General features: G+C 44.4%; 1 long non-coding RNA gene across 1 annotated transcript; it reads left to right on the plus strand.

The window, feature by feature from the left end:
* The first annotated feature begins 4,503 nt into the window (after window positions 1–4,503).
* LOC113909539 lies at window positions 4,504–20,060 on the plus strand. The gene is made up of 3 exons (XR_003515763.2): window positions 4,504–4,597; window positions 4,894–4,989; window positions 19,267–20,060. It is a non-coding gene; the product is annotated as an uncharacterized LOC113909539 (long non-coding RNA).
* The last annotated feature ends 1,373 nt before the right edge of the window (window positions 20,061–21,433 follow it).

Genomic DNA, 21,433 nt, shown 5'->3' on the forward strand with positions numbered 1-21,433 from the left:
TTTTGTGCCAGTATCATACTGTTTTGTCTCCTATAGATTTATGATATGGTTTGAAACCAGGAAGTGTGATGCCTCCAGCTTTTTTCTTCTTTTTCAGGATTGCTTTGGCTACTTGGAGTCTTTTGTGCTTCCTTACAAAGTTTAGGATTTTTTTTTTCTATTTCTGTGAAAAATGCCATTAGAATTTTGGTAGGGATTGCACTGAATCTTTTCAGATTTGATAATAGCCATTTTTTGGTTGTGTTTTTGGAAAAAGAGTCCTTACATTTTAGAATTACTGAAATATTTACAGGAAAAAAAGAAAAAGCTATAATGCCTGGGATTTATTTCCAAATAATCAGGAGAGAGGGAAATGGGTGGCAGTATAGATGAAAGGAGATTGGCCAGAAGTAGACAATTGTGGAAGCTGGGGGACAGGCACGGGGGGGGTGTCATTATGTTCCTACTTTTGTGTGTTTGAAATTGTCCACCTTTCCGTGTTTGTTTATTTTTAAAGTAAATACAAAAGGGGACATTGAAAGAGGAACATCACAGGCCGAGCAGTTGTCGAGGTGGCTGTCAGGTCTGCCGTGCGTCAGCTGTGGGCAGGCTGGCTGCCACTGCAGTGGGCCATCTCCACCCGCCCCCCCACCTCCCGTCCTGCGGCCCCCTCCCAGGAGGGAGTGATCACAGCGGCTGTGGCCATCTGAGCCTGGCTTCACCACCGTTTCCACGGGGGAAGAGTTGGCTTCTGTGGACCAAAGTAGGAAGAGCGGGTGATCCCGTGCAGCCGGGAAGAGCGGCAGTGTGGGAGAAGCAGGGTGGAGAAACAGAGGCCGAGAGCTCACTGCAGGGTAGGATAAGAGAGAGCAGATTTCTGGATCAGAGGCTGGGGAAAATCCTCACCAAAGGGGTGGATGAGAGCAACAGATAAATCAGGCAGAGCATCTTCGAATGCAGAGCTTGATGAAAATGAAAGGCCCTGCAGGGAGGATGTGTGCTTCTCCTTTGCTCAAAGACAAGCCACCTTGAAAATGGCTGGTGCCCTGAGAAAAGACCATTTGTAGGCTCGACTGTTTAAGAACAGGGAACACATTTCCCGTGGGGGCACCGTTACATGCAGTGTGGGGTTCCCAAGTTCCCCCTTAAAAGTTTATTTATCCAGTTTAAATGTTGAGCATTTGCACCTGAAGTCGCTAAGACCCTTATCAAGGTTCGGCAAGATAGACAACACTGGAGTTACACTTCTGGCCAGGAAGGTGGCTGCCTGCAGCCCTCAGGGGCTGTGAGGAAGACTCGCGGGTGGGGGGTGGGGGGGTGGGAGGGAGCCCTTCCAGATAGGAGTGAGATTGGAGGTGAATACATGGCAGGGGCAGGCGCAACCCCTCTGTCCTCCTTCCTCATCTTTGTGAAGGAAAATTCTGAAGTGTGCTTTGAAGCAATTGCCAAATTAGCCTTGAAGGAGGCCCCATGAGTTAGGAGGGAATGTTAGGAGCAAGGCCAAACCCGTCCAAGACAGACATAAATGTTCTGAGGATGTGATGTGCTGAGCTGATCATCATCCTCCAGGTCTTTGGGATGCCTCCAGGTGACCATCCCCACTCCATATCCCTTCAGACTCTAGCCCCGTGGCTCCCTGACTGATTTCTCACTTCCACATTTGTCAAAATTGCAGGGTCACATTGACTCTTATCTTTGTTTTTATTTTTGATGTTCCAAACACAGCATTCCTCAAATAGTCTTTTCTATCAGACCTGTAACTTCTTCCTGAAGCCAGCATCCAGAATGCAAATACCAGATCCATTCGGCAGGTTCAAAAAATAGGTCTCTGATGACTTCCTTATTTCAGGAAACATTGAATTAATTATTTCCACTCAGGAAAATACTGTATTGGAACCCATTCCTGCTTCTAGTCCCCAAGTGAACACCAGGAAGAAACAAATGAAAAGCAGTCTTAGTGCATGCAGCTCAAAGGAGAAAAGGAACTCGTTTTCCCTTCAATGAAACTTTGATAATTAAAATAATAAAGAAGATGGGTTTCCTTGGCTCCCTCCTATCCACTCCACAGCCACTCACTCATTTCCCATTTGCCTCTTAGCCATGAACTGTCCTGTGTCAGCTATCTGTTGCACAATAATGCCGTGTAACAAAAGCATCCCCAATTTTAGCAGCTTAAAACAACAACCATTTATTGTTGCTCATATGTCTACAGGTTGGATGAGTGGTTCTGGTGATTTGGGCCAGGCTTGGCTGAACTCACCTGGGCTTACTCTGTGGCCAGCTAGTTGGTTCCGGAGCTAGAGTTAGTAGATTTAGCATGGCCTCAAGTAAGATGAGTTGGCTCTATTGCACAGATTAGCCCATGGTTGGTCTCTTTTCCTCAGGAGGCTGGTCCAGGCTCATCTTGATGATTGAGGCAGGGGTCCTATGCAAAGACCAGACACATTCAAGGCTTCCTGAGGCCTGGACTGGCACATTACTACTTCTGTTACATTCTGTTGGCCAAAGCAATTCACAGGGCTAGCTCTGATTCAAGGGGAGGGGAAACGTACTCTATCTCTTCTTTTTTTTTTTTTTAAAGATTTTATTTATTTATTCATGAGAGACAGAGAGAGAGAGAGAGAGAGAGAGAGAGAGAGAGGCAGAGGGAGAAGCAGGCTCCCAAGGAGCAGGGAGCCCGATGCGGGACTCGATCCCAGGACCCTGGGATCATGACCCAAGCTGAAGGCAGACGCTTAACCATCTGAGCCACCCAGGCGCCCCGTACTCTACCTCTTCTTAATGGGAGGAGTTGCAAAGTCATGAAGCCAAGGGGTGGGTATAAGGAGGCCATCAATTGTGGCCATGAATACCATCAATCTATCAGAAATGCCAATTTCTTTTTAATTGTAGACTTAGTCCAATTTCACATAATAGTGAAACTCATTCAGATTCGACTTCCAGATTCCTAATTCCTAGGGGACTGGGAAAGCAGAGCATGCCAACCTTCTATAATCCTTCTTCATGTGACAAACATTTCCAGAGCTCTGACGCTGTCAGGTCCCTTGCTCAGTAGGTCCTGGGGAAATAGAGGAAAATGACAGTCCCTCGACCCTGAAGTGCTCAGCTCAGCAGGAAAACGGGGCTGTGAACAGTGAGAGCAGGTGAGAGGCAGCCACTCAGTTCCTGCGGGAATCCCTGGGGAGGTAATAGTTGGTCTTGAGAGGTGAGTTAGAGTTTTCCAGAAAGAGATGGAAGGTAGTTTATTCCAGAAGTCTCGGGGATGAAAAGATGGTTGTGTTTTCGGGAATATGAGCTGCTTGCAGGGAACGGGAGTTTCCACACAGTGGAGGGACTCATCTGCCCTTCAGTAGAGTGTAGACCTTTATTGAGAAGGATATGCAAAGCCACCGGAGGGTGTAAGATGCACTCCTATGCTTTTTGGAAGGATCTCTGGGGCAGCTGAAGACAGGGAGACCAGCTGGGAGACTATTTCCATTTTAAATCTATCCTTTCAGGTTGAAGTTTCTATGACTGTCCACCTGAAATGGGGAGATTCTCTGGAGCAGCTAAACTTTTGTGGTTGCTTGCTCAGAATTCGGCTAGCCAGTTTGCGGTGGGGGCAGGGCTTTGTCCTTCTCTGCTCTTGACTTGACTTCATAACAGGTTAGTTTTTAAAACTTCTAGTTCATTCCAGACATTACACCTCTGGCCCCGAGATAGAACGTGGCCTCCCTGACCCTGCATAACATTTCCACTTTCTGGGAAACACACCCTGTGCGTGATTAGGTGAGGGAGGCATACACAGATCCTTTCTGTCTCAAGCCTCCCTTCTGCAGTCCCTTCCCTTGTTTGTGCACAAAGGTTCCAGCCTGCGACAAGCCCCAGGCACAGTTTTCTTCTGACGCCTCGTTCAGCTCTCCTGAGCTTTCTGATTCCAGCCCTTCTCTTGCTAACCAGGTGGTCAGAGTGTTATAGGAAGCAGGACAGGCAGAAGAAATGGCTCCCAAAGATGTCCATGCCCTGACCCCCGGAACTTGTGAATGTATTGTTACATGGCACAGGGGTTCCTAATCAGCTGACCCGAGGACAGGGAAATTATCCTGGATTATCAGGTGGGGCTCAATGCAATCCCCAGTGTCCTTAAAAGTGGAAGCGGGGTACAGGAGAGGGGGCAGAAGGAGGCAGTGAGAGAAGATCTCTGCCTGACATCGCTGGCTTGCAAGAGGGGGGAGGAGGGCCATGAGCCAGGAACGTGGGTGGCCTCTAGAAGCTGAAAAGAGCGAGGAAACGGTTCTTCCCTGGAACTTCCAGAAAGGACCACAGCCCTGCCAACCCTCTGATTTTGGCCCAGTAAGACTCACATCGAACTTGTGGACCACAGAACTATAAAATAATAAGTTTGTGTTATTTTAAGCCACCAATGTGTGGTAGTTTGTTACAGCACAATAGGAAACCAATACAGATGTGTGAGTTGACAATGGCCTCCTTGGCGACGGGGTGCCCGCTATATCCCCATCACCTATGTGATGTCAGATGCTCAGGGCTCAGGAAGTGCTTTGGGAATGGACAGGGCTGACTGAGAGGCAGGAGTTGACATCTGGTCTCTCAAGGCCCCCATCTGGCTGTGTGACCATGGGTGAGTCCCCTTACTTTCCAGTGACTCAATTTCTACGTCTCTTAAGTAAGGATGTCAGGCCTCATGCCCTTCAACATTTGGGTGACTTTTGAGTTGACTCATGATATGTCCCTTAACCTCCTTTTCTCTCCCAGTAGCCACCAGTGGGTGAGTCTCTCCCTTCCAAATGGTCACACCAATACCATCAATCTCAAATGCCAAGGTCATTAATTAGTCAGCACCTGAAGCTTTCATCAACTCTGTTCTCATCACCCTCTCTGGGGCCCCCTTGTTTTTCATGGGTCCCCTGTCCACAGGTTCAACTTGGGAGTCATGGTAGATAGACGTTGCTACTTGGACCCACCTCATCCTCCAAACTCTGGGAGAGCACCTGGCCCTTTGTCAGCACTGAGGTAATGTGGCAGGGACTCCTACATCATAATTTTGCTTATGGTCAGAGCTAGGACACCCCCCTGGCCCATGATGATATTTTTAGTAGAGCTTTGAATCTGAATCTTGCATTTCTTCTGAGCAGTGTGTGGCTTCTGGGTCCAGCTTCTCTATACAGTGTTAGGGGACAACTACTGAATCCATGGGAAGAAAATAAAGCTCTGTGTTCTTGTCTACTATAAGAACTATGTCACAAGTATGGGAAGATATTCATGGTACCATCTGTTTTCCTAATCCTTTTCCCTTTGTTTTCAGAGAGTAATGACATGTTTAAGTGCAGATTCAACTTAGAGGAGATTTTTTTTCCATTTAGTAAAGAACTGAACCAAATTATTGCACGCTACCTCCGTGTGACACTCACACGGTCTACGTTGTTTTAAGGTTAGAGATGTTTTATCTTAGAGCAAATTCTGGCTACCCATTAGAATCACTCAGAGTATTTAAAACCCAAAGCTGGACCCCAGAGCCACTGAAACATTGGGTTAAAATCATTTGGTTTATTTATTCTTTAAAGATTTCACTTATTTATTTGACAGAGAGAGAGAGAGAGAGCACAAGCAGGGGGAGTGGCAGAGGGAGAAGCAGGCTCCCCACTGAGCAGGGAGCCCTATGTGGGGCTCGATCCCAGGACTGGGATCATGACCTGAGCCCAAGGCAGACGCTTAACCGACTGAGCCACCCAGGTGCCCCAAAATCATTTGGTTTAAACAGTGACTCTACTTTCCCAGGTGTTTCTGACATGTTGTCAGGGCTGAGAACCACGGCCTTAGATGACAGTAATTCCTCTTGTTCTTCATCTTGTTATTTACAAAGTCAAATGTACTTAATGGCGGCTCTAAAGAGCCACAGTGTCCCTGGGCCCTTGATTGTTATACTAGAAGATGCTTTGTCCTAACTGACCCTGGGTTCCATCTTAGTACCAAATAACACTTTCAGAAAGTCCTGGGATCTCAGCCCTGGGCCTTCTGGCCAGCTCAGCACCCAGAATCCTCCGGAAGTACACAGGTGAGACACTTAGAGACTCGCTCAGCTGTCTCTCTTCCATGAGCCCAAACAGACAAACCCAGCCCCTGCAGGGATCGTTTGGGCCCTGGTCCAGGAAAGCTGCTCTCTCCACACAGGTGCCTCTCCGGCCCATCTCTCCACTTTCTCCCTGACTCCTCATGTTTCGCTTACAACTCTGCAGCCCTGGTGCATGTGTGAGGTCTAATCCCGACCTGCCTCCTTCCTGCGACCCCACTTACCCCATGAATCAAACCTTCAGAGCATACCCTTGGCCCAGCCACTGACATTGCTCTTAAATGAACTGGATGCTCTTCACCCATTCAGCAAGGGGGACTCGTACCTGCCTGTTGTGCTGAGGCAGCAGCCCAGGACTGGGTTATATGGAGACCTGATGATCCCAGACACCTAAGTTTCCTCTGGACCAGCACTGACCACGTGGGGTCAGGCTCTTGAGAACAAGGGCTTCTGGGTCACACCTAGAACATGGGAACATGCTGGGATCAGTTCAGCCAACCAATGCAACTCAACTGAAGTGACTATTAATGACCTCAAGAGCACCTGGAGACAGGCATTGGGAGGGCAGCCTAGGACTTAAGGGGAAGGAGTAAGGAATCTGGTCTCTGGTGCTGGCCCCTGGGCAGGGAGGGGTCCCCAGAGGCACTGTGGCACGCAGTGTGGTTCCCACCACCTACAGCTCCCCCTCGCCCTTCCAACATTTATTCACCCTGCAGGCTGAAGACGTTAGCCTCCGCTGGTGTGTCCCCTGCTTTTTTTTTTTTTTTTTGTAAAGATTTTATTTATTTATTTGACAGAGAGAGACACAGCGAGAGAGAGAACACAGGCAGGGGAAGTGGGAGAGGGAGAAGCAGGCTTCCCGCTGTGCAGGGAGCCCGATGCGGGGCTCGATCCCAGGACCCTGGGATCATGACCTGAGCCGAAGGCAGACGCTTAACAATGGAGCCACCCTGGTGTGTCCCTGGTGTGTCCCTTTCTTTTTTTATTTTATTTTTAAATTTTTTTTAAAGATTTTATTTATTTATTTGAGAGAGAGAGAGAATGAGAGAGAGCACGGGAGAGAAGAGGGTCAGAGGGAGAAGCAGACTCCCCGCTGAGCAGGGAGCCCGATGTGGGACTCGATCCCGGGACTCCAGGATCATGACCTGAGCCGAAGGCAGTCGCTCAACCAACTGAGCCACCCAGGCGCCCTGGTGTGTCCCCTTCTGAGAGCAGGTCTGACTCCCCTCACCCACTCTGGGCTGCCACGGTTGAGAGGGAGTCCAGTCACACAGCGCATCTCTTTCCTGAGGGAAACCCCCTTGGCTAGTTGTTCACAACCCGAAGGAATGAATGCTCCACTGTCAAAGAAGAGTGAAACATCCCTGCTTCCGAAGAGCTGCTAACAACCAGCTGCTAACTAGGTGGCACTTGAACTTCACGGACACCAGTTCCCATAGCAACCTCAGGGCACGCTCACGGACTGCCCCTGATACAAACTGCTTTAGCAGGGCTTTTTGAGAGAATCACATATTTTTAAGGCAAGTTTTAAGCATAGTTTTTATGTAGATGTCATGGGGTTCCTCAGCTGAGGCACTTGGATGAGAAAGTTGTAGAACTACTCTGATGTGACTGACTCCCAACGGCTGGGAGCAGAAGGACACAGGCGTAAAGGCAGCCAGACTGCATCCCATGATGCAGGGGGACATCCTAGGCTCAGCATCGTATTTGAAAACCTTGGACAGACCTCCACGCACAGTGCCATTTTGGTCATCTTGCCAAATCACAGAAGCCATAGATGCGTGATGTCAACACTGGTATGGGCCCCGCAGTGGCCTGACTGGCACAGAAAAGCCACATCTTTACTTAGCTCCTCTATTCTGCCACCTCAGGGCCTTCTGATGAGAAAACAATCCTTTCTCCTCTTTCTTGGGCACTGAAGGGGATGAGTCAGTTTCTCCCCGGGTCCTCTTCCGGGAGGACAGGATGTCTGGCCCACTAGAGTGGATTCTCTGGGTACAAGGGCTTCTTGAAAAAAATGGGCTGGGATTTCCCTTGAAAAAGGGAAAATACAAAATAAGCCAGGAGCAGCTTGTGGTGCCGGAAAATAAGGAAGTCCTTGAAACATGACGGAGAAGTGTGAAGAGATCACAGGAGCCAACTTGAAAGGGCTCTCAATAGCCAAATCTGGGGAATTTGCGCAACAAAATAAATAACTATGACAGTGGATCATGACCCATAGAGGAAAATGAACATATTTTGCTAAGTGAAAGAAGCCAGATCCCCAAAGCCAGCTATCCCCAAGCTATTACATGAATCCACTCATATGACATTCTTGAAAAGGCAAAACCATAGAGATGGAAAACAGATCAGTGGTTGCCAGAAACAGGGGGTATGGGGAGGGGTTAATTACAAAGGGGCAACATAAGGGAATTTTTTGGGGGAGAATGCATCTGTTTGTTTCATGACTGTGGTGATAGATATGGCTCTGTACATTTGTCAAATCCCATAGGACTACAAAGCACATAAAGTGAATTTTACTGTATATAAATTTCTTAAAAAAATTAAGCAGGATGTGTGTTCCCCCAAATAGAACACAGATTGTTACAAATGAACTCAGTACAGATGAATAATACAACCACACTGAAAGGGGGGGTAGAAAAGAACTAGCTTGGGGGACGCCTGGGTGGCTCGGTCGTTAAGCATCTGCCTTTGGCTCAGGTCATGATCCCAGCGTCCTGGGATCCAGCCCCACATCGGGCTCCCTGCTCGGCAGGAAGCCTGCTTCTCCCTCTCCCTCTCCCCCTGCTTGTGTTCCTGCTCTCGCTATGTCTCTCTGTCTGTCAAATAAATAAATAAAATCTTAAAAAGAAAAGAACTCGCCTGAAAACCTTTAGGAAACAGGATTTTGACTAGATACTGTAAGGCTAAAGACAAAGAGATTATACATGTCAATACTGTACTCCTAATAATTTCTCACGGGAATATAAGTTAGCAATTCTGAAACTGCTTTATGTAGGGACTAGGGCTGAGCAAATAAGTAAATATATTGTAGATGTTGAGAGCCAATTTTCTCACTTTTGGAAAAAGAAGTTACAAATAAGAGAAGGGGGAGGCTAGAATGAACCCTGTGGTGTTGGGTTGGAATCTGAGACATCAGTATGAATGTATGAAGACCAGGAAGACTGAGGAACCATCATAGAGCAGAAGAGGCTAAGGAAACACAACAACTCAATGCAGTGGGGAATCCTGAAAGATCCTGGAGAAGAAAAAGGAGTTAGATGATTAGATAGACAGGGGTGCCTGGGTGGTTCAATGGTTAAGCGTCTGCCTTCGGCTCGGGTCATGATCTCAGGGTCGCACACAGGGACACCCTCTGCCTGCTCTCTCTCTGTCTGTCAAATAAATAAATAAATAAAATCTTTAAAAAAAGATGATTAGATAGACAAATGATGAGCATTTAATAAGACCTGTAGATTATATAGTAGAGTTGTATCCGTGTTAATTCCCTGGTTTTTATAATTGTATCATGGGCCATATAAAATATTAATGTTTGGGAGATTTTTTTAAAAATATTTTATTTATTTATTAGAGAGAGAGAGAGAATGAGCTTGGGGGGGGGGGGGCAGAAGGAGAGGGAGAAGCAGACTTCTGGCTGAGCAGGGAGCCCGACACAGGGCTCTATCCCAGGACCTTGAGATCACTACCTGAGCTGAAGGCACTTAACTGACTGAGCCACCCAGGCACCCCTAACATTTGGGAGATTTGGATAAAGGAGTATGGCAATTCCTTTTTTTCCCCAAGTTTATTGAGATATAACTGACGTATAACATTGTGTAAGTTTGAGGTGTTACAATGTGATGATCTGACACAATTAGATGTTACAAAATGCATACCACAGTAGGGTTAGTTAACATCTCCACTCTGTCACATAATGACTTTTTTTTTTTTTGTAGTGAGACATTTAAGATTTACTTCAAGCAACTTTTAAGTATATAGTTCATTATTGTTATCTATAATCACAATACTCTGTATTAGATCCCCAGAAGTTATTCATCTTCTAACTGGAAATTTGTACCCTTTGACCAATAGCTCCCCATTTCCCCCATTCTCCAGCCCCTAGCAAGCACTGTTCTACTCTGTTCTATCAGCTCAGGTTATTTAGATTCCACATTTGGTTGAGATCATGCAGTATTTCTCTGACTTATTTCACTTAGCATAATGTCAATTTCCATCCATATTTTCACAAGTGGCAGGATTTCCTTCTTTCTCATGGCTGATAATATTCCTGTGTGTGTGTGTGTGTGTGTGTGTGTGTGTGTGTGTGTGTGTGTGTGTGTATCTCACATCTTTATCCATTCATCTATCAGTGGACACTTAGATTGTTTCCAGATCTTGGCTATAGTTAAGTAATGCTGCAGTGAATGTGGGAGTGCAGATATTTTATCAAGATCCTGATTTTGTTTGCTTTGGATATATATCTAGAAGTGGGATTGCCAGATCATATGGGAGGCTTTTGTCTTTCCACATTAACTTTAGAATCAGTTTGTCTATACACAAAATAGTTTGCTGGGATTTTATTTTTTTATTTTTTAAAGATTTTATTTATTTATTTGAGAGAGAGAGAATGAGAGACAGCACAAGAGGGAAGAGGGTCAGAGGGAGAAGCAGACCCCCCCCGCTGAGCAGGGAGCCCGATGTGGGACTCGATCCCGGGACTCCAGGATCATGATCTGAGCTGAAGGCAGTCGCTTGACCAACTGAGCCACCCAGGCGCCCTTTGCTGGGATTTTAATTGGATTTGCATTGAATCTCTAGACCAGTCTGGGAAGAATTGACAGTTTAACAATAATGAACCTTCCAATCTGTAAAACAGAATATCTCTCATTTATTTAGATCTTTCTGATTTCTTTCACTGGTTTTGAGGTTTGCTGCATATGGATACTAAAGATAATTCATTAGATTTATATGTAAGCATTCCTTTTTTGGGGTGGGTTTGTCAACATAAATTGTACTGTGCTTTTAATTTCCAATTCCAATTGTTTGTTACTGGTTTATAAGAAAGCAATTAACTTTGGTATATAAACCTTGCATCCTGTGACCTTGCTATAATTGATTATTTTCTGGAGTTTCGTTGTCAGTTCTTTGGGATTATCTACAAACAAAGGCAATTTTTTTTCTTCCCAGTCTCTACGTATTTTATTTCATTTTCTTCTCCAATTGCTCTGGCCAGAACTTCTAGTACAATGTTGACTAAGAGCGGTGAGAGGTGACATTCTAGCCTTGTTCTTGATCTTTGGGAGAAAGCATCCTGTTTCTCACCATTGAGTATGATGATGTTGGCTGTAGGCTTTTTGTATATGTTCTTTATCAAGTTCACGCAATTTCTATTTCTAGTTTACTGAGAGTTTTTAATCATGAATGAATGTTGAATTTCATCAAATGCTTTTTTTCCTAAACAATCGGCATGATTATGATTTTCTTCTTTAAACGTTGTTTATATGGTGGATTAGACTGATTTTTGAATGTTGAACTAGCCTTGCATACCTGAAATAATTCCCACTTAGTTGTGATGTATAATTCTTTTAATACAATGCTGAATTGATTTGCTAATACTTTGTTGAGGATTTTTCATATTCATGAGAGTTATTGGTCTATTATTTTCCTTTCTTGTAATATCTTTATCTTGTTTTGGTATTAGACTATGCTGGCCTCATAGAATGAGTCAGAATGTAAACTCTCTGCTTCTTTTTTTCTGGGCCCTAATTTTAAAAATTGCTCTTATCATTGGAATAGTCAATATTTATGTAGATTTCCAACATGTTCTTACTGTTGCTTTGATCAGTATTTCTTTGCTAACTGTTTCATCTGTCATTCCATTTCTTCATTAAATGTACATATTTCTCTCAGCAGGGATCTGTATGAAGTAAAATCACTTAGTCTTTGTAGATCTGAAAATGCCTTTATTTCATCATTGCTCTTTTTTTTTTTTTTTTTTTTTTTGAGAGCAAGCATGAGTGCAAGCAGGCTGAGGGGTAGAGAGACAGAGAATCCTAAGCAGGATCCATGCTTAGTGTGAAGACTGACCCAGGGCTTATCCCATGACCCCGAGATCATGACCTGAGCTGAAATCAGGAGTCAGATGCTCAACTGACTGAGCCACCCATATGCTCCTTCACCTCTGCTCTTGAATAATAAGCCTGAGTATAGAGTTCTCATTTATGAAATTTGCTGTGATTTTCCCTCAGCCCAGTCATGATTATTATTCCACTATTTTTGGTATCTATTATTGCTGCAAAAAAGTCTATTGTCGATCTGAGTAGACCTTTCTTTCTAGTACCTTTTAATATTTTCCCTTTATCCCTGATGTTCTCAATTAATGGGAACTTTTAAACCTGAGGACTCATGTCTTTCCTCGATTTGGGGATATTCTTAGGCATTTCATTCTTGCATATCTCTTATTTTCCCTGTTCTTCATTTCTGGAACTCCTTTATTTTTCTTTTTTTAAGATGTATTTATTTATTTATTTATTTGAGAGAGCGCGAGAGAGCACAAGTTGGGGGAGGAACAGAGGGAGAGAGAATCTCAAGCAGACTCCCTGCTGAGCATGGAGCCCGACATGCAGCTCAGTCTCAGATCATGAAATGAGCCAAAGTCAAGAGGTGGATGGTTAACTGCCTGAGCCACCCAGGCACCCCCATTTCTGGAACTCTTATCTGGGATTGGAGATCTCACCTTTTTCCCCATTATTTTCTATCTCTACCTCTTTAAGCTGAGTCCTGGGTAATTGCCTCAGCTGTATCTTATAATTCATTTACTGAAGTCTTTAGCTGTATCCAAACTGATGATTATCCCTCTGTTTAAATTTTTAGTTAAATGATTATTTTTCCATTTCAGTATTTTTAGTTAGTGCTTTTCAATATCTGCCTGTTTTTGTTTCACAGCTTCCTCTTCTTGATTTATGAATACCATCCCTTATTTTCTCTCTGGGGATTTTAAGAATATATATTCTTATTATAGTTCTCTCGTGGTGTTATCTATATTTCTGCCAGCATGAATTATCTCATTTGCTGAACCCAGTCCAGTGTTCATAGCACTGGATTGACTCATGTGTTTTGCCATTTTGTCTGAGGACTCTTCTTTCAAGTGAGATTTTTCTTCACTGTTGGGTGGTTTTCTGGTTACACATTCTTAAAATTTGATCTTAGGGTAGTGGTCTAATGTTTCTTCTCTGGACAGAGATTAAATTCTGGATATTAAGTGTGAGTCAGTTTTCAGTCATGCAGGTGACCCTGTGTCATTCTCCTGCTGTGGGCAAGAGGTATATTTTTGGTTCTAAATCTAATAAGCAAGCAATTTGAGTCCCTATTCTTGAGCAGAAAGCATGATTTCCAGCCTTGGCTTCATACCCAGGGCTGTCAGGTTAGTCTGCTCCCACCCTGAGGAAAATGAATATGGCTCCCATTCTCAAGCAGGCATGGGAGCCTGTGACCCCAGCTCATATCTGACCTTAGCTCTCCATGAGTTCCCAGAGGCAGCCCTTATAGCTAAAGATTTTTGTTGCATGTGGAGACTTCAGCTTTCATTTACTTCTGTATTTGTAGTAGAAGAGAGTGGTTTCAGTCAGTGCCATCTTGACTTGGAAGGTCTGAGTTATTTCTATAATGAAAAAATACACATTCTAAGATAAACATTATGAATAAAAGAGCTGGCTCTATAGACATATGATATAACATAATGAGTAAGCACATAGTCTTTGGAGTCAGACAGATCTGGGTTTGAATCCTAGCTCTGTTACTTGCTAGTTGTGCAATCTTGAGCAAATTATATAATCTCTGTGTGCCACTTTCCTCCTTGCACAATGGATATAACAACACTGCTTGGGCTAAATTGTGAGGACTGAATGAGACAATGCATTTAAAACCCTGCATAGCCTGGCACATGGAAATTCCTCTCTCCCCGCTTGCCGGGTCCTCACCTATTGAAATGGACGTCGGAAGCAAGCGAGGAGACTGAATGGGCATTTCTATTGTTTGTGGAGTTGTTGGAGAACAATAGAAATATTAAGTAATGGACATCTTTCCAAAAAATGATGCCTCTTGTCATCATTAATCCCATTTTCAACAGATTGTGTTACTATATCCAGGTCAATATAAAGAATTTATTACTACACGCATCTTAATACTGCTTTGTTGCTGCCCCTCCAATAGTTCATTTGCATAAGAAACATTTTCAAAATATGTTGGTATCTTTTGGAGATTTCAGAAGAGGAGTTTGTTGTTTGTGTGGATTTTTTTCTCAGCCTGTGGGTGCTTGGCATGGTAAGGAGCAGGACTAAGACTGGAAGAAAGCATGGCTATATGGGCTTGAATAAGACGCTAAATGTTAAAAGTGATGTTGTGATTTTTTTTATCATAAACTAATTAGTGTGTAATTATAATATTTCATAAAGTAAGACCCAGACTCAAATTTCCTCCATTTACTAGATGCCATCACTAGTCCACAACATCCTAGACATGTACCGATGCTCATATTTTATATTTTCATCAGCTAGACACAAGTAACCAGAAAATTTTTAAAATAAATGTAAATCATCTCCTCTCTTCCTTTTGTCATATATAAGTATACACACGTATGCAGACAAGCAAAACCACAATCACAATGTTTTTGTATTTTTCGCCCCGCAATCTGGACTCAGGGGCTCATTATTATTATTATTTAAATTGTGGTGAAATCTACAAACATAAAAATCCCCATGTACACCATTTTAAGTGTGTAGTTTAGTGGCTTAAAGTACATAACACTGCTGCAAAACTATCACCATCCATCTCCAGAAAATTTTCACCGAAACACAATGTTTTGAAAACTATCAATTTTATTAAGTACCTTTCGTTCAAACAGAACAGCTAAAGAAAGAAAGATAGACAGAGAGACATGGACACTCTTAGGGGCTACATTTTAGAAGTAGTAAAGTGAACCGCTTTGAAAGATCTCTTTCTACTTTATCATTCCTTGCAAATCCTTGCAAATTCCTTGCTTTGTGAAAACAGAATTTAAAAGAGAAAACAAATACTTGTCCTTGCTGGTATATAACAACCAGAGTTTATAACAAGGCAACCATTTTATAGCCCTCCAAGCTCATTAAAACTTCATTCTTCCTGTTGTATTCTATCTTTTGGACAGGTATATAATTAAGATAGATGGTGTGTGTCATCCTAAGAGCTCCCTTATTGGAGAATGTTCTGGCCAAATTCAGTTTGTTACGTTATATTATTGTTTTGTTTGTTTGTTTTTTAATGTCCCTTAGTATCATACTTCTTAGCTGTCTCCCTTAATATCAAATGTAGGTATTTTCCTTCCTAAAATGTTTTCAACTTTTGTTATATCCACTAATTCTGAGATGTCTGAATTTTACCACTGACTGGATAGACCTTTTTCTGGTATTAAGTGTAAGTTTTAAGGCAGTGAAACGTTAACTGAACTATGTTTGTGGTAGTTATCTTTCACTTCTTCTGTATTTTCTTAAAAATGTTGTAATCCCGTGAAAATATGCCAGGCCATCTTATGAGAGCATGGTATCTGGAACTCTATCCTTCTTGGAGCTTAAGAATGTTCTAGAATAGGGTACCTGGGTGGCTCAGTTGGTTAAGCAACTGCCTTCGGCTCAGGTCATGATCCTGGAGTCCCGGGATCGAGTCCCACCCACATCGGGCTCCCTGCTCAGCAGGGAGTCTGCTGCTCCCTCTGAACCTCTTCCCTCTCGTGTTTTCTATCTCTCATTCTCTCTCTCTCAAATAAATAAATAAAATCTTAAAAAAAAAAGAATGTTCTAGAATAGTATAAGGTAGGAACAGAGCGTCCAGGATTAGAAGGGGATTATGCAAAATCTCCGGCATGAGTGGGCATCCCCTCCTGGCAGTCACCAGGCAAAGGGCTGACTGTGGCGTAAAGGAAGTCTTGCCCAGGGAGCGGCAGCTGGTATATCTGCAAGCCAACGTGGCGGCTCCCAAAGTACTCCTCAGTCCCCTGGCAGTGGCCCTTACATCTATTTTTTTCTCATTTGTTTCAATGGTTCTTCACATCCACCCACCCCCCTCTGCCCTCAGTCTCTTCTCCTCTAGTCTAGAATAATATTTTCTATTCCTCCAGAGCAAATCCCACGGCTATGCCTCACATTTCCCAAACTTTTAGCCTAGGCCTGGAGACCTCCAAGTTCAAAGGTCTTTGAAAAACTACCACTCTGAACTCCTTTCTTGTCTGCCTCCCACCCTGTCACATCTCACCCTCAAGCCAAACAGCCAAACAACGGGGGCTTAAAAAGGGGAAGGACAGCTACAGAGGGCAGAAAGGAAAGGGATTTTTTTCACTGTTATCTCAAAAACATTGTCCCACTGTGATGTAGAGAAGTAGATTTTGTCTGATAGAAATAAAATATAGGGGCACCTGGGTGGCTCAGTCGTTGGGCGTCTGCCTTTGGCTCGGGTCATGATCCCAGGGTCCTGGGATCGAGCCCCGCATCGACTCCCCGCTCCGCAGGAAGCCTGCTTCTCCCTCTGCCACTCCCCCTGCTTGTGTTCCCTCTCTCGCTGTGTCTGTCTCTGTCAAATAAATAAATAAAATCTTTAAGAAAAAAAAAAATATATATAGTCAGGCTCTTCACTGGGGAAATTGATCTGCAGAAGAGCAGTCCCTCTCTAGCCTCAAAGGATAGTCTCTTAACAATTTTTTTAGGAAAAAAAAAAAAAACCCAGTAAGTTGGGGCACCTGAGTGGCTCAGTTGGTTAAGCATCTGCCTTCAGCTCAGGTCATGATTCGGGGGTCCTGGGATCAAGCCCCATATTGGGCTTGCTGCTCAGCTAGGTCCTGCTTTTCCCAATACTGTTCCCCCTGCTTGTGTTCTCTCTCTCTCTGTGTCAAATAAATAAATAAAATCTTTAAAAAAAGAAAAAAAAATAAGAGAATTTGCTATTGAGAAACATAAGGTCCTTACAAAGCAAATATTATTAGAACTTTTAAAAATGCCAAAATTGGGTGCCTAGGTCCCCCCTAGAGACTTTGATTTAATTGCTCCAGGGATGGAGCTCCAAACAAAGCTAATTTTTAAAGTTCCCCACGTAGTCACTGTAGGGCGGAAACCCTCTGTATATAAACAGGGCTGACTCATTCCCCTTAGACACAGCATGTACACTGCTCAGGCTCATAATACTTTCAGAAATCCACAAAAATACTTAATTTCTTTTAAAATTAGAGGGGGAAAAATGAACATTTAGGTGGAAGAACATGTTTTACTATATAATATTAACATACTTTATACCAATGCATTTGTAAAATATCATTTTTAAAAAGATTTTATTTATTTATTGGACAGAGAGAGACACAGCGAGAGAGGGAACACAAGCAGGGGGAGTGGCAGAGGGAGAAGCAGGCTTCCCGCGGAGCAGGGAGCTCCATGCGGGGCTCGATCTCAGGACCCTGGGATCATGACCTGAGCTGAAGGCAGATGCTTAACCGACTGAGCCATCCAGGTGCCCCATTGTAAAATATAATTTTTAATATTTTTTTGGAAGAAGGGACCCACTATGCCAAAGTGCCCAGGTACCGCAGAAGACCACATAGCCCTATAGTAAAGGAACTATGTAAGGGTACATCTTTGAGTATCCTTAAATATAATTATTCTGTTCGCATTAAAATACATCAGTCATGTTAGACCTCACACTGGCAATAATGATGCCTAAATTTCATCATGTCCTGTCCACTTCAGATGGTTCATGGTGGTCTCGATCCCACTGCCGTGAGCCAGATGTAAATTCTGCTTTGCTGCCAATGATAGCCTAAGAGGCATTTTTGAGTGCCTAGTCTTTTATCTAAACATTTAATGCCATGTTCGATTTGGAGCCACTGGCCAGGTCCCCGTAGTTTCAGAGACAGCGTGGACTGGAGGCCTCAGAGGAAGAGAAGCTTTGGCCCTGAGTGAGAGGCCCAGGGTGACTCTTGTCCCCGCCAATGTAGGGACTCTCCACCCTGGCTGTGCTGGCCCCTGATGCCCAGCTCAGCTCTTGCCTGGCCTCTCCTGCGGGCAGAGCTACTTAAGGCTGACTTATACACAAACCTCTGCTGCCCCTTTTCCTTCTTTCTGAGCCCTCATCCAAAGCTTAAAAGTCATCTTCATTGTGTTGGCTCAAAATCGAAATCATATGGTGAGGGAAAGGCCTATGGACATCAATATGCGTGTCCTTATATTTCACAGAAGGGTCTCAGGGCTGGGAGGGACTGAGGTATCAGGCATGGAGGGACAGCTCCAGGCTGGGTTCTGTGGGCACGTGGTCCCCTCTGAGCCTCGGGTGTGAGACTAAAGCACATGGGGCGAGGGGACAGTGGGGGGCCCAGCGCCTGGGTGGTTCAATCAGTTAAGTGTCTGCCTTCAGCTCAGGTCATGATCCCAGGGTCCTCACATCAGGCTCTCTGCTCAGCAAGGAGTCTGCTTCTCCCTCTGCCCCTCCCCACCACTCATGCTTGCGCTCTCCATCTCTCTTTCTCTCTCTGAAATAAATAAATACAATCGTTAATGAATGAATGAATGAATGAATGAATGAATGAATACAAGCAAGCAAGCACACAGGGGAAAACTGCCCCCAAACCACCCATCTGGAAACTCCTCGTGGCCACCCAGGCGCTAAGGGCCCCTTGGCTTCGTGCAGGGTGCTGGAGAGGCGAAGACCAACCCTGTTCTGAAAGGAGGGAAGGAAGGCTTGGGATGAATCTCCCTAAATGCCTTCCAGTCTGACGGCCTGGGATTCTCCAACAAAGCTCTCGTTCTGACAGATCCAGGAGCCGTAGAGATTGCTCCTTCACAAATTCATTAAGGAGCTGGTCTTGGGCAAGTTGTGTGACTTTTCTAAGCCTCAACTCCCTCATCTGTAAAATGGGGATAAGAACATCTACCTCACCAGGTGGTTCTGACATTTAAATGTGAAACAAGAAGTTCCTCAGACTGCCCCAGAAATCCAAGTTCCTGCTACAATCACTGTCTCCTTGACCACAGGACTGTAGACAGAGGGAATCACCAGCCTGTGGACTTCAGCCTGCTCTGTAGTAGACCATCTCACAAGCCCTATGCTAACTCCTTACACCTAAGTTCTAGGAAAATAAATCGTAATGACTTTTGCAAGATAAACTAAATTCTAGTTTTTGTTATTTCAGGACTAGCTACCAATTAATCCCTTGATACTTTTTCTTTCAGAAAGATGCATTCTGGAAGGAGAACTCCCTTGTTTGAGAGCTTTGGCAATCCTAAATGAACAAAAATGCAGCATTTAAAAACAGGTCATCTGGTGTTTCAGCTCTTATCTGTTGCCCAGTTGGTCTGAGAATGTGGCCCGCAAGACAGCTTAAATGACCTATGATCAAGTAATCCAATCCCCACAAATGGTTCATTAATTTGCTAGAGAGAATTTGTGGCCCACAGAGTCAAAGTTAAAAAAAAGAATTTTTTTTTAAGTTTTGTTTTTTATCTTGAAATTTGAGCTATCCTGACTTTGGCCAAAGTGTGGTGAAAAGGCAAGGCTTTTATATACTAGAGTTGTTTCGACCCAGCCAGGGCCACTCTGGGGATAATATTTAACAAATGCGTCTTCATTGAATTCATATCAGTGGTGTCCGAATGACCGAGGAGACAGGGACTGTGAACTTGTCCTGTGTCTACTAGCTCCTCCCTCAGCTGATCCCTGATGAGTTCTACCTTTCCTACTCCAGACAGGCATGACTAGCTTCTAGAAAGTTCAGCCCTGCTTGGGGCCAATGGAGCCACAAAATGCACATAAAATTCTTTTGACTATGCTGGATCCCTCTAGTGTTGCTATTTATTCTCTCTTGATTTTTTTTTTTTTATTGTGCACATTGAGACACCTGTGGGAAAAATTTGTGGTCCCCTTAGAGGAAATCCTGAAAGGGCAGTGTGGAATCAACTCAACCATATTTCATTTTTTTTTCTCCTCCTTTTTCAACATTTTCACCTATATGATAGGGACATCCTACCTTTAAAATGAATAAAAAAATAAAGTGACGGTATCTTTATCTTCCTGTCTCCCCCAGAATAAGAATGTGTTAATGGCATACTCAGCTTCATTACCTTCCTCCACACTATACGCAAACACATTTGTTTTTCCAAAGGCTATTTAGGATCTTTAAATAGTAATTAGACTCCACCTCTTCCCTGTGGGGTTCATGAATATCACCTCCCTTTAGAGACCCTGGGATCCAGGCCACGGGATTATTAAATTACTAGTCCAAGTCCACAGGGCAAGTTTTGTTAGAATCAGATGGGCTGGGCTATCTATGCCCTGGTCTGGCCACAAAATGATGAACTCAGAACCTGTTTTCAGTGGCATTTCCTGATGGCTAGGGTGCGAAGGGACTAGCATGTGTTTGTTTATTCATTCATCAAACATTTACTGGAACACCTGCTATGTGCTAGTGGATGGGAACTCAGTGAGGGAACTGGCCTTCTCCTTGCAGTTAAGGAGCTCACCATGTGTGGGGGGACTGAGTTATAAGTAAATAGGTGCTATGATAAAACTCTGCAAGGCAACGTGGGTGGACAGAGGAGGAAGGACTTAAGCTAAACCTTAAAAGATAAAGAGCCAGAGGGAAGGGCAATCTAGGTAAAGGAGACTTGAGAGCAGGCCCAGAGTGTAGGGGTGAGGTGGGCAAGGGCATGGCCCCCTTGTTGAGTTCTCTGGCAATCCGGGCCAGAGCATGCATGGCTTTCCACACCTTGCCAAGGGGTTAGAGTTTTTTCTGGTAGGCCGAAGGAAGACCTCGCAAGTTTGCCAGCCCACCGGACTCTAGAACTTCAAACAGAAACTTAATTGTTTGGTATATTAAGTATCTTCTTCTAGCACCTACAAGAGTGAACACCTGGACAAGTGAATAGTTTGAGGCAGAGATTCTTAGCCTCATGTAGAAAGGGTGGACGGTCTAGAAATGAGATAGGGCAGCCAAGCAATAGCCTCCCCTCTGCTCTGGCTCAGAGCCAGGCCTTGCTGGGGAGGGCACAGCGTGGTCTCACTGGATGGCAGAGAAGTCGCTGTGGTTCCAGGCTGGTGGAACTTGCTAGACGTTTGACCTCTAGGGTTCCAGGGCAGTCACTCCATCATGAAACAGCTTGGGGGTGATGCAGTGGGAGTAGTACCAAGAGAAGATGCCGGCTGGCTGCCATAGCTGTAGGAGGCAGGGCCTGAGGACCCACATGCACTGTGAGAGCTGTTGCTACAGGGACAGTTCCTTGCAAACCCAGTGTCACTGAGGGCTGTCAGTTGCCCCCCTGGAGGGAGCGCTTTTGCCCCAGGGAGCTGGGGTGGGGAGTGTAGCCCCCAGGGGCAGTCCTTGCTGGAATTCTGGGAAAATAC

This window comes from Zalophus californianus, chromosome 6, assembly GCF_009762305.2.
Source record: "Zalophus californianus isolate mZalCal1 chromosome 6, mZalCal1.pri.v2, whole genome shotgun sequence".
Classification (NCBI taxonomy): Eukaryota; Metazoa; Chordata; class Mammalia; order Carnivora; family Otariidae; genus Zalophus; species Zalophus californianus.